The sequence below is a fragment of the Hyla sarda genome, unplaced genomic scaffold, assembly GCF_029499605.1.
Source record: "Hyla sarda isolate aHylSar1 unplaced genomic scaffold, aHylSar1.hap1 scaffold_452, whole genome shotgun sequence".
In the NCBI taxonomy this organism is placed as follows: Eukaryota; Metazoa; Chordata; class Amphibia; order Anura; family Hylidae; genus Hyla; species Hyla sarda.
Window position 1 is genome coordinate 115700 of NW_026610465.1, and position 17024 is coordinate 132723.

Genomic DNA, 17024 nt, shown 5'->3' on the forward strand with positions numbered 1-17024 from the left:
TGGCGTATCCTGAGGGGTAAAGGACCTGTGATGATGTCATGACCACGTGATCAGTGACAGCTGTGGGAGGAGTTACACATTATGAGGGAGAGTCTGAGACAGCTCTGCTTCACACACACACACAGCTCTGCTTTATACTTACACATCTATTCTCACACACACAGCTCTGCTTTATACTTACACATCTATTCTCACACACACAGCTCTGCTTTATACTTACACATATATTCTCACACACACAGCTCTGCTTTATACTTACACATATATTCTCACACACACACAGCTCTGCTTTATACTTACACATATATTCTCACACACACAGCTCTGCTTTATACTTACACATCTATTCTCACACACACACAGCTCTGCTTTATACTTACACATATATTCTCACACACACACAGCTCTGCTTTATACTTACACATATATTCTCACACACACACACAGCTCTGCTTTATACTTACACATATATTCTCACACACACAGCTCTGCTTTATACTTACACATCTATTCTCACACACACACAGCTCTGCTTTATACTTACACATATATTCTCACACACACAGCTCTGCTTTATACTTACACATCTATTCTCACACACACAGCTCTGCTTTATACTTACACATCTATTCACACACACACACAGCTCTGCTTTATACTTACACATCTATTCTCACACACACACAGCTCTGCTTTATACTTACACATATATTCTCACACACACACAGCTCTGCTTTATACTTACACATATATTCTCACACACACACAGCTCTGCTTTATACTTACACATATATTCACACACACAGCTCTGCTTTATACTTACACATCTATTCTCACACACACAGCTCTGCTTTATACTTACACATATATTCACACACACACAGCTCTGCTTTATACTTACACATCTATTCTCACACACACACAGCTCTGCTTTATACTTACACATATATTCTCACACACACACAGCTCTGCTTTATACTTACACATATATTCTCTCACACACAGTTCTGCTTTATACTTACACATCTATTCACACACACACAGCTCTGCTTTATACTTACACATCTATTCACACACACACAGCTCTGCTTTATACTTACACATCTATTCTCACACACACACAGCTCTGCTTTATACTTACACATATATTCTCACACACACACACAGCTCTGCTTTATACTTACACATATATTCTCACACACACACAGCTCTGCTTTATACTTACACATATATTCTCACACACACACAGCTCTGCTTTATACTTACACATATATTCTCACACACACACACAGCTCTGCTTTATACTTACACATCTATTCTCACACACACACAGCTCTGCTTTATACTTACACATATATTCTCACACACACAGCTCTGCTTTATACTTACACATATATTCACACACACACAGCTCTGCTTTATACTTACACATATATTCACACACACACAGCTCTGCTTTATACTTACACATATATTCTCACACACACACACACACACACAGCTCTGCTTTATACTTACACATATATTCTCACACACACAGCTCTGCTTTATACTTACACATATATTCTCACACACACAGCTCTGCTTTATACTTACACATATATTCTCACACACACACAGCTCTGCTTTATACTTACACATATATTCTCACACACACACAGCTCTGCTTTATACTTACACATATATTCTCACACACACACAGCTCTGCTTTATACTTACACATCTATTCTCACACACACACAGCTCTGCTTTATACTTACACATATATTCTCACACACACACACAGCTCTGCTTTATACTTACACATCTATTCTCACACACACACAGCTCTGCTTTATACTTACACATATATTCTCACACACACACACAGCTCTGCTTTATACTTACACATATATTCTCACACACACACAGCTCTGCTTTATACTTACACATATATTCTCACACACACACACAGCTCTGCTTTATACTTACACATCTATTCACACACACACACAGCTCTGCTTTATACTTACACATCTATTCACACACACACAGCTCTGCTTTATACTTACACATCTATTCTCACACACACAGCTCTGCTTTATACTTACACATATATTCACACACACACAGCTCTGCTTTATACTAACACATATATTCTCACACACACACAGCTCTGCTTTATACTTACACATATATTCACACACACACACACAGCTCTGCTTTATACTTACACATATATTCTCACACACACTCAGCTCTGCTTTATACTTACACATCTATTCTCACACACACAGCTCTGCTTTATACTTACACATCTATTCTCACACACACAGCTCTGCTTTATACTTACACATATATTCTCACACACACACACAGCTCTGCTTTATACTTACACATATATTCTCACACACACAGCTCTGCTTTATACTTACACATCTATTCACACACACACAGCTTTGCTTTATACTTACACATATATTCTCACACACACTCAGCTCTGCTTTATACTTACACATCTATTCACACACACACAGCTCTGCTTTATACTTACACATCTATTCTCACACACACAGCTCTGCTTTATACTTACACATCTATTCTCACACACACAGCTCTGCTTTATACTTACACATCTATTCTCACACACACAGCTCTGCTTTATACTTACACATCTATTCTCACACACACAGCTCTGCTTTATACTTACACATATATTCTCACACACACAGCTCTGCTTTATACTTACACATATATTCTCACACACACAGCTCTGCTTTATACTTACACATATATTCTCACACACACACAGCTCTGCTTTATACTTACACATATATTCTCACACACACACAGCTCTGCTTTATACTTACACATATATTCTCACACACACACAGCTCTGCTTTATACTTACACATATATTCACACACACACAGCTCTGCTTTATACTTACACATATATTCTCACACACAGCTCTGCTTTATACTTACACATCTATTCTCACACACACACAGCTCTGCTTTATACTTACACATCTATTCACACACACACAGCTCTGCTTTATACTTACACATATATTCTCACACACACAGCTCTGCTTTATACTTACACATATATTCTCACACACACAGCTCTGCTTTACTTACACATATATTCTCACACACACAGCTCTGCTTTATACTTACACATATATTCTCACACACACAGCTCTGCTTTATACTTACACATCTATTCTCACACACACACAGCTCTGCTTTATACTTACACATCTATTCTCACACACACACAGCTCTGCTTTATACTTACACATATATTCTCACACACACACACAGCTCTGCTTTATACTTACACATATATTCTCACACACACACAGCTCTGCTTTATACTTACACCTATATTCACACACACACAGCTCTGCTTTATACTTACACATATATTCTCACACACAGCTCTGCTTTATACTTACACATATATTCTCACACACAGCTCTGCTTTATACTTACACATATATTCTCACACACACACACAGCTCTGCTTTATACTTACACATATATTCTCACACACAGCTCTGCTTTATACTTACACATATATTCTCACACACAGCTCTGCTTTATACTTACACATATATTCTCACACACAGCTCTGCTTTATACTTACACATATATTCTCACACACACAGCTCTGCTTTATACTTACACATATATTCTCACACACAGCTCTGCTTTATACTTACACATATATTCTCACACACACACACAGCTCTGCTTTATACTTACACATATATTCTCACACACACAGCTCTGCTTTATACTTACACATATATTCACACACACACAGCTCTGCTTTATACTTACACATATATTCACACACACACACACACACACAGCTCTGCTTTATACTTACACATATATTCTCACACACACACACAGCTCTGCTTTATACTTACACATATATTCTCACACACACAGCTCTGCTTTATACTTACACATATATTCACACACACACAGCTCTGCTTTATACTTACACATATATTCTCACACACACACACACAGCTCTGCTTTATACTTACACATCTATTCTCACACACACACAGCTCTGCTTTATACTAACACATCTATTCTCACACACACACAGCTCTGCTTTATACTTACACATCTATTCTCACACACACACAGCTCTGCTTTATACTTACACATATATTCTCACACACACAGCTCTGCTTTATACTTACACATCTATTCTCACACACACAGCTCTGCTTTATACTTACACATATATTCTCACACACACAGCTCTGCTTTATACTTACACATATATTCTCACACACAGCTCTGCTTTATACTTACACATATATTCTCACACACACACAGCTCTGCTTTATACTTACACATATATTCTCACACACACACACAGCTCTGCTTTATACTTACACATATATTCTCACACACACACAGCTCTGCTTTATACTTACACATATATTCTCACACACACACAGCTCTGCTTTATACTTACACATCTATTCTCACACACACAGCTCTGCTTTATACTTACACATATATTCTCACACACACACAGCTCTGCTTTATACTTACACATATATTCTCACACACACACAGCTCTGCTTTATACTTACACATATATTCACACACACACACACAGCTCTGCTTTATACTTACACATCTATTCTCACACACACACAGCTCTGCTTTATACTTACACATATATTCTCACACACACACACAGCTCTGCTTTATACTTACACATATATTCTCACACACACACACAGCTCTGCTTTATACTTACACATATATTCTCACACACACACAGCTCTGCTTTATACTTACACATATATTCTCACACACACACAGCTCTGCTTTATACTTACACATCTATTCTCACACACACAGCTCTGCTTTATACTTACACATATATTCTCACACACACACAGCTCTGCTTTATACTTACACATATATTCACACACACACACAGCTCTGCTTTATACTTACACATCTATTCTCACACACACACAGCTCTGCTTTATACTTACACATATATTCACACACACACAGCTCTGCTTTATACTTACACATCTATTCTCACACACACAGCTCTGCTTTATACTTACACATATATTCTCACACACACAGCTCTGCTTTATACTTACACATCTATTCTCACACACACACAGCTCTGCTTTATACTTACACATATATTCTCACACACACACAGCTCTGCTTTATACTTACACATATATTCTCACACACACAGCTCTGCTTTATACTTACACATCTATTCTCACACACACACAGCTCTGCTTTATACTTACACATATTCTCACACACACACAGCTCTGCTTTATACTTACACATATATTCACACACACACAGCTCTGCTTTATACTTACACATATATTCTCACACACACACACACACACACACAGCTCTGCTTTATACTTACACATCTATTCTCACACACACACAGCTCTGCTTTATACTTACACATCTATTCTCACACACACACAGCTCTGCTTTATACTTACACATATATTCTCACACACACACACAGCTCTGCTTTATACTTACACATATATTCTCACACACACAGCTCTGCTTTATACTTACACATCTATTCTCACACACACAGCTCTGCTTTATACTTACACATATATTCTCACACACACACACACACACACACACAGCTCTGCTTTATACTTACACATATATTCTCACACACACACACACACACAGCTCTGCTTTATACTTACACATCTATTCACACACACACAGCTCTGCTTTATACTTACACATATATTCTCACACACACAGCTCTGCTTTATACTTACACATATATTCTCACACACACACAGCTCTGCTTTATACTTACACATATATTCTCACACACACAGCTCTGCTTTATACTTACACATATATTCTCACACACACAGCTCTGCTTTATACTTACACATCTATTCTCACACACACAGCTCTGCTTTATACTTACACATATATTCTCACACACACACAGCTCTGCTTTATACTTACACATCTATTCTCACACACACACAGCTCTGCTTTATACTTACACATCTATTCTCACACACACAGCTCTGCTTTATACTTACACATATATTCTCACACACACACACACACACACACACACACACAGCTCTGCTTTATACTTACACATATATTCTCACACACACACAACACACACACACACACAGCTCTGCTTTATACTTACACATATATTCTCACACACACAGCTCTGCTTTATACTTACACATCTATTCTCACACACACAGCTCTGCTTTATACTTACACATATATTCTCACACACACACAGCTCTGCTTTATACTTACACATATATTCTCACACACACAGCTCTGCTTTATACTTACACATATATTCACACACACACAGCTCTGCTTTATACTTACACATATATTCTCACACACACACAGCTCTGCTTTATACTTACACATATATTCTCACACACAGCTCTGCTTTATACTTACACATATATTCACACACACACAGCTCTGCTTTATACTTACACATCTATTCTCACACACACAGCTCTGCTTTATACTTACACATATATTCTCACACACACAGCTCTGCTTTATACTTACACATATATTCTCACACACACAGCTCTGCTTTATACTTACACATCTATTCACACACACAGCTCTGCTTTATACTTACACATATATTCTCACACACACAGCTCTGCTTTATACTTACACATATATTCTCACACACACAGCTCTGCTTTATACTTACACATCTATTCACACACACAGCTCTGCTTTATACTTACACATATATTCTCACACACACAGCTCTGCTTTATACTTACACATATATTCTCACACACACACAGCTCTGCTTTATACTTACACATCTATTCACACACACAGCTCTGCTTTATACTTACACATATATTCTCACACACACACAGCTCTGCTTTATACTTACACATATATTCTCACACACACAGCTCTGCTTTATACTTACACATATATTCTCACACACACACAGCTCTGCTTTATACTTACACATATATTCACACACACACACACACACACACACACACAGCTCTGCTTTATACTTACACATATATTCTCACACACAGCTCTGCTTTATACTAACACATATATTCTCACACACACACAGCTCTGCTTTATACTTACACATCTATTCACACACACACAGCTCTGCTTTATACTTACACATATATTCTCACACACACAGCTCTGCTTTATACTTACACATATATTCTCACACACACACAGCTCTGCTTTATACTTACACATCTATTCTCACACACACAGCTCTGCTTTATACTTACACATCTATTCTCACACACACACAGCTCTGCTTTATACTTACACATATATTCTCACACACACACAGCTCTGCTTTATACTTACACATATATTCTCACACACACAGCTCTGCTTTATACTTACACATATATTCTCACACACACACACAGCTCTGCTTTATACTAACACATATATTCTCACACACAGCTCTGCTTTATACTTACACATCTATTCTCACACACACACACAGCTCTGCTTTATACTTACACATATATTCTCACACACACTCAGCTCTGCTTTATACTTACACATATATTCTCACACACACACAGCTCTGCTTTATACTTACACATATATTCACACACACACACAGCTCTGCTTTATACTTACACATATATTCACACACACACAGCTCTGCTTTATACTTACACATATATTCTCACACACACACACAGCTCTGCTTTATACTTACACATATATTCTCACACACACACAGCTCTGCTTTATACTTACACATCTATTCTCACACACACAGCTCTGCTTTATACTTACACATCTATTCACACACACACAGCTCTGCTTTATACTTACACATATATTCTCACACACACACACAGCTCTGCTTTATACTTACACATATATTCTCACACACACACAGCTCTGCTTTATACTTACACATCTATTCTCACACACACAGCTCTGCTTTATACTTACACATCTATTCTCACACACAGCTCTGCTTTATACTTACACATATATTCACACACACACAGCTCTGCTTTATACTTACACATATATTCTCACACACACACACAGCTCTGCTTTATACTTACACATATATTCTCACACACACACAGCTCTGCTTTATACTTACACATATATTCTCTCACACACAGCTCTGCTTTATACTTACACATCTATTCTCACACACACAGCTCTGCTTTATACTTACACATATATTCTCACACACACACAGCTCTGCTTTATACTTACACATCTATTCTCACACACACAGCTCTGCTTTATACTTACACATCTATTCTCACACACAGCTCTGCTTTATACTTACACATATATTCACACACACACAGCTCTGCTTTATACTTACACATATATTCTCACACACACACACAGCTCTGCTTTATACTTACACATATATTCTCACACACACACAGCTCTGCTTTATACTTACACATATATTCTCTCACACACAGCTCTGCTTTATACTTACACATATATTCACACACACAGCTCTGCTTTATACTTACACATATATTCTCACACACAGCTCTGCTTTATACTTACACATATATTCTCACACACACAGCTCTGCTTTATACTTACACATATATTCTCACACACACAGCTCTGCTTTATACTTACACATATATTCTCACACACACACAGCTCTGCTTTATACTTACACATATATTCTCACACACACACAGCTCTGCTTTATACTTACACATATATTCTCACACACACACAGCTCTGCTTTATACTTACACATATATTCTCACACACACAGCTCTGCTTTATACTTACACATATATTCTCACACACACACAGCTCTGCTTTATACTTACACATATATTCTCACACACACAGCTCTGCTTTATACTTACACATCTATTCTCACACACACAGCTCTGCTTTATACTTACACATCTATTCTCACACACACACAGCTCTGCTTTATACTTACACATATATTCTCACACACACACAGCTCTGCTTTATACTTACACATATATTCTCACACACACACAGCTCTGCTTTATACTTACACATCTATTCTCACACACACAGCTCTGCTTTATACTTACACATATATTCTCACACACACACACACACAGCTCTGCTTTATACTTACACATCTATTCACACACACACAGCTCTGCTTTATACTTACACATCTATTCACACACACACAGCTCTGCTTTATACTTACACATCTATTCACACACACACAGCTCTGCTTTATACTTACACATCTATTCACACACACACAGCTCTGCTTTATACTTACACATCTATTCACACACACACAGCTCTGCTTTATACTTACACATCTATTCACACACACACAGCTCTGCTTTATACTTACACATCTATTCACACACACACAGCTCTGCTTTATACTTACACATCTATTCACACACACACAGCTCTGCTTTATACTTACACATCTATTCACACACACACAGCTCTGCTTTATACTTACACATCTATTCACACACACACAGCTCTGCTTTATACTTACACATCTATTCACACACACACAGCTCTGCTTTATACTTACACATCTATTCACACACACACAGCTCTGCTTTATACTTACACATCTATTCTCACACACAGCTCTGCTTTATACTTACACATCTATTCTCACACACACAGCTCTGCTTTATACTTACACATATATTCTCACACACACACACACAGCTCTGCTTTATACTTACACATCTATTCTCACACACACAGCTCTGCTTTATACTTACACATATATTCTCACACACACACAGCTCTGCTTTATACTTACACATATATTCTCACACACACAGCTCTGCTTTATACTTACACATATATTCTCACACACACAGCTCTGCTTTATACTTACACATATATTCTCACACACACAGCTCTGCTTTATACTTACACATATATTCTCACACACACACAGCTCTGCTTTATACTTACACATATATTCTCACACACACACAGCTCTGCTTTATACTTACACATATATTCTCACACACACACACAGCTCTGCTTTATACTTACACATATATTCTCACACACACACAGCTCTGCTTTATACTTACACATATATTCACACACACACAGCTCTGCTTTATACTTACACATATATTCTCACACACACAGCTCTGCTTTATACTTACACATATATTCTCACACACACAGCTCTGCTTTATACTTACACATATATTCTCACACACACACACAGCTCTGCTTTATACTTACACATATATTCTCACACACACACACACAGCTCTGCTTTATACTTACACATCTATTCACACACACACAGCTCTGCTTTATACTTACACATATATTCTCACACACAGCTCTGCTTTATACTTACACATATATTCTCACACACACACAGCTCTGCTTTATACTTACACATATATTCTCACACACACACAGCTCTGCTTTATACTTACACATATATTCTCACACACAGCTCTGCTTTATACTTACACATATATTCTCACACACACACACACACAGCTCTGCTTTATACTTACACATATATTCTCACACACACACACAGCTCTGCTTTATACTTACACATCTATTCTCACACACACTCAGCTCTGCTTTATACTTACACATCTATTCTCACACACACACAGCTCTGCTTTATACTTACACATATATTCTCACACACACAGCTCTGCTTTATACTTACACATATATTCTCACACACACAGCTCTGCTTTATACTTACACATATATTCTCACACACACACACAGCTCTGCTTTATACTTACACATATATTCTCACACACACACAGCTCTGCTTTATACTTACACATATATTCTCACACACAGCTCTGCTTTATACTTACACATATATTCTCACACACACACAGCTCTGCTTTATACTTACACATATATTCACACACACACAGCTCTGCTTTATACTTACACATATATTCTCACACACACACACACACACAGCTCTGCTTTATACTTACACATATATTCTCACACACACAGCTCTGCTTTATACTTACACATATATTCTCACACACAGCTCTGCTTTATACTTACACATCTATTCTCACACACAGCTCTGCTTTATACTTACACATATATTCTCACACACACAGCTCTGCTTTATACTTACACATATATTCTCACACACACAGCTCTGCTTTATACTTACACATATATTCTCACACACACACAGCTCTGCTTTATACTTACACATATATTCTCACACACACACACACACACACACAGCTCTGCTTTATACTTACACATCTATTCTCACACACACAGCTCTGCTTTATACTTACACATATATTCTCACACACACACAGCTCTGCTTTATACTTACACATATATTCTCACACACACACAGCTCTGCTTTATACTTACACATCTATTCTCACACACACACAGCTCTGCTTTATACTTACACATATATTCTCACACACACACAGCTCTGCTTTATACTTACACATCTATTCACACACACACAGCTTTGCTTTATACTTACACATCTATTCACACACACACACAGCTCTGCTTTATACTAACACATCTATTCACACACACACACACACACACAGCTCTGCTTTATACACACACACAGCTCTGCTTTATACACACACACAGCTCTGCTTTATACAAACACAGCTCTGCTTTATACTGGCGGAACTATACTGCCAATCTAATGCGGGGGAACTATACTGTCAGCCTAATGTGGGGGGAACTATACTGCCAACCTAATGTGAGGGAACTGTACTGCACCTAATGTGGGGGGAACTGTACTGCTAACCTAACGTGGGGGAACTATACTGCCAACCTAATGTGGGGGAACTGTACTGCCAACCTAATGTGGGGGGAACTATACTGCCAACCTAATGTGGGGGAACTGTACTGCCAACCTAATGTGGGGGAACTGTACTGCCAACCTAATGTGGGGGAACTGTACTGCAAACCTAATGTGGGGGGAAACTATACTGCCAACCTAATGTGGGGGGAACTATACTGCCAACCTAATGTGGGGGGAACTATACTGCTAACCTAACGTGGGGGGGAACTATACTGCCAACCTAATGTGGGGGAACTATACTGCCAACCTAACGTGGGGGGGAACTATACTGCCAACCTAACGTGGGGGGGGAACTATACTGCCAACCTAATGTGGGAGGGAACTATACTGCACCTAATGTGGGGAGAGCTATACTGCACCTAATGTGGGGGGAGCTATACTGCCAACCTAATGTAGGGGGAACTATACTGCCAACCTAATGTGGGGGGAACTATACTGCCAACCTAATGTGGGGGGAACTATACTGCCAACCTAATGTGGGGGGAACTATACTGCCAACCTAATGTAGGGGGAACTATACTGCACCTAATGTAGGGGGAGCTATACTGCACCTAATGTAGGGGGAGCTATACTGCACCTAATGTGGGGGGAACTATACTGCCAACCTAATGTGGGAGGAACTATACTGCCAACCTAATGTGGGGGGAAACTATACTGCCAACCTAATGTGGGGGGAACTATACTGCCAACCTAATGTGGGGGGAACTATACTGCCAACCTAACGTGGGGGGGAACTATACTGCCAACCTAATGTTGGGGAACTGTACTGCCAACCTAATGTGGGGGAACTGTACTGCAAACCTAATGTGGGGGGAACTATACTGCCAACCTAATGTGGGGGGAACTATCCTGCCAACCTAACGTGGGGGGGGGAACTATACTGCCAACCTAATGTGGGGGAACTGTACTGCCAACCTAATGTGGGGGAACTGTACTGCCAACCTAACGTGGGGGGGGGAACTATACTGCCAACCTAATGTGGGGGGGAACTATACTGCCAACCTAATGTGGGGGGAGCTATACTGCACCTAATGTGGGGGAGCTATACTGCCAACCTAATGTAGGGGGAACTATACTGCCAACCTAATGTGGGGGGAACTATACTGCCAACCTAATGTAGGGGGAACTATACTGCACCTAATGTAGGGGGAGCTATACTGCACCTAATGTGGGGGAACTATACTGCACCTAATGTGGCGGGAACTATACTGCCAACCTGCTTTATACTAACACATCTATTCACACACACACAGCTCTGCTTTATACTAACACATCTATTCACACACACACAGCTCTGCTTTATACTAACACATCTATTCACACACACACAGCTCTGCTTTATACACACACAGCTCTGCTTTCTACACACACACAGCTCTGCTTTATACAAACACAGCTCTGCTTTATACTGGCGGAACTATACTGCCAGCCTGATGTGGGGGAACTGTACTGCCAATCTAATGCGGGGGAACTATACTGCACCTAATGTGGGGAACTATACTGCCAACCTAACGTGGGGGGGAACTATACTGCCAACCTAATGTGGGGGAACTGTACTGCCAACCTAATGTGGGGGAACTGTACTGCAAACCTAATGTGGGGGGAACTATACTGCCAACCTAATGTGGGGGGAACTATACTGCCAACCTTATGTGGGGGGAACTATACTGCCAACCTAATGTGGGGGAACTGTACTGCCAACCTAATGTGGGGGAACTGTACTGCCAACCTAATGTGGGGGGAACTATACTGCCAACCTAACGTGGGGGGAACTATACTGCCAACCTAATGTGGGGGGAACTATACTGCCAACCTAACGTGGGGGGGAACTATACTGCCAACCTAACGTGGGGGGGAACTATACTGCCAACCTAATGTGGGGGGGAACTATACTGCCAACCTAATGCGGGGGGAGCTATACTGCACCTAATGTAGGGGGAACTATACTGCCAACCTAATGTGGGGGGAACTATACTGCCAACCTAATGTGGGGGGAACTATACTGCCAACCTAATGTCGGGGGAACTATACTGCCAACCTAATGTGGGGGAACTATACTGCCAACCTAATGTCGGGGGAACTATACTGCCAACCTAATGTCGGGAAAGGAAGGAAGGCGCCTCATGTGCGGGATCAGTAGATCTTGCAGGTGGGGGTAGGGGAAGGTGATTCCCAAGCCGCTTACCGAAGTTGGGTGTGCGCCCACACACAACAAGGTTAAGAGCAGAAGAGATATGAAAGCAGGTCCACTGCAGCCCTCCTGGATAGGTGTAGAATCGAAGGCGAATGACCAGGGAGTCAGGAGTTTGTCTGGCGCAGAGAGGAACCATCAGACAGCCAAGTAAAATCAATGGATTTATTAGATGCAACGCGTTTCGCTGCGCATGCGCAGCTTCATCAGGCATGACAAGGGGAGGCTGGTAACAGGTATATATACCTCCAGGAATTAACCATTAGAGTGCTTTTTGGAAAGAGTTGTTACATAGAATTACATATCCATATGACAATGTATGAAAAAAATATATAAATAAATATAAACAGAAATCACAAAAATAATAATAAGACAGCAATATGAAAGCACAATGCAATCCTATAAACATATGTATATAAATATATATATAATAATATAATTATAATTATCGCATGTGGTGTGAATGTAACACCACAAGCGACTCAAGAAGTCGTACCGCTTAATCGCCGGTGCGGCATTCAACAACACGAATTGGATATTATTTCAAAAAATATATATGATATAAAGAGTCATGTCAATTGATTCAAGAGATAGAAAAATTATTATTTAATTGTATATCGCTGCCTTATTAAAAAATAAAAAATAATAAATGACAGTGCGATAAACCAAATCGCAACTGATCGAATAGGAAATGTATGAACACTACTTAGAAAATAAGATGAACTCAATTAACTAGTGCGATATTGAATACAGCAACCGGCGAAAACGCAGGGTGTGAATATTCGTACAAGAATCCAAATTAACAAACAATAAATAAATTAAAAATACAAAAATATTTATATGTAGAAAAGAAAAGAAAATAAACAAAACTTAGATAATAAAACATAAGGAATAAATATATACACAGTGGGGCGCTCCAGGGTGAACAGTACAGAAGGAACGAAGAAAAAATCAAGGTGATTTAGCGGTGCGACTTCTTGAGTCGCTTGTGGTGTTACATTCACATCACATGCGATAATTATAATTATATTATTATATATATATTTATATACATATGTTTATAGGATTGCATTGTGCTTTCATATTGCTGTCTTATTATTATTTTTGTGATTTCTGTTTATATTTATTTATATTTTTTTTTCATACATTGTCATATGGATATGTAATTCTATGTAACAACTCTTTCCAAAAAGCACTCTAATGGTTAATTCCTGGAGGTATATATACCTGTTACCAGCCTCCCCTTGTCATGCCTGATGAAGCTGCGCATGCGCAGCGAAACGCTTTGCATTTAATAAATCCATTGATTTTACTTGGCTGTCTGATGGTTCCTCTCTGCGCCAGACAAACTCCTGACTCCCTGGTCATTCGCCTTTGATTCTAACCTAATGTAGGGGGAACTATACTGCACCTAATGTAGGGGGAACTATACTGCACCTAATGTAGGGGGAGCTATACTGCACCTAATGTGGGGGAACTATACTGCACCTAATGTGGGGGGAACTATACTGCCAACCTAATGTGGGGAACTATACTGCCAACCTAATGTGGGGGGAACTATACTGCCAACCTAATGGGGGGGAGCTATACTGCACCTAATGTGGGGGAACTATACTGCACCTAATGTGGGGGGAACTATACTGCCAACCTAATGTGGGGGGGACTATACTGCCAACCTAATGTGGGGGGAACTATACTGCCAACCTAATGTGGGGGGAACTATACTGCCAACCTAATGTGGGGGGAACTATACTGCCAACCTAATGTGGGGGGAACTATACTGCCAACCTAACGTGGGGGGGGAACTATACTGCCAACCTAATGTGGGGGAACTGTACTGCCAACCTAATGTGGGGGGAACTATACTGCACCTAATGTGGGGGGAACTATACTGCCAACCTAATGTGGGGGGAACTATACTGCTAACCTAACGTGGGGGGGAACTATACTGCCAACCTAATGTGGGGGGAACTATACTGCCAACCTAATGTGGGGGGAACTATACTGCCAACCTAATGTAGGGGGAACTATACTGCCAACCTAATGAGGGGGGGGGGGGGACTATACTGCCAACCTAATGGGGGGGGGGGACTATACTGCCTACCTAATGGGGGGGGAACTATAAACTATCAATTAAAAAAAACAAGTTTGGATGATTGAACTCTGTTGTGTTCTTTTAAGCCCAAATATGTTAATTAGTTATGGACACTGAATGAGTTGTTTTTTCTAAACTTAAACCTCAGTATTCTGATTTAATTGCTGTGCTGGAACTTTGAGGGGAAAAAAAGTTGGCTGCATAACGGTTTGGGCACTCGGGCTCCAAAAGGTTCGCCATCACTGCCCTAGGGTGAAGCTATGGGGCTCCTGTACAAAGCCTTTGGCTGTCCGGGCATGCTGGGAGTTGTAGTTTTCCAACAGCTGGAGGCGCCCTGATTTATGGCCTTAAAGGGGTTTCCCAGGGAAGAATTATTGATGGCCTCTCCTTAGTGCGGACGCTGTTTGGACATGACTAAACAATAACCAGGACTCGGCTCTATACATTGTGCAGGGGTGGGGGCCTCATTAAAGCTGGAGGCCTGACATGTGACCCCAGCGTAAGGGGATCTCTGACCTCACAAGCACACAATGAGAGGACTACACAACTTCCTGTCAGGAGAGGGAGGAGTCAAGAAGATAATGAGGCAACACCCCACAGACAATGAGAGGACTACACAACTTCCTGTCAGGAGAGGGAGGAGTCAAGAAGATAATGAGGCAACACCCCACAGATAATGAGAGGACTACATAACTTTCTGTCAGGAGAGGGAGGAGTCAGGGAGTTGGGAGACAATACCGCACTGACAATGAGAGGGCTACACAACTTCTTGACAGGAGAGCACGCTGGGAGTTGTAGTTTTGCATCAGTGGGAGGCACCCTGGTTGGGATACACTGACT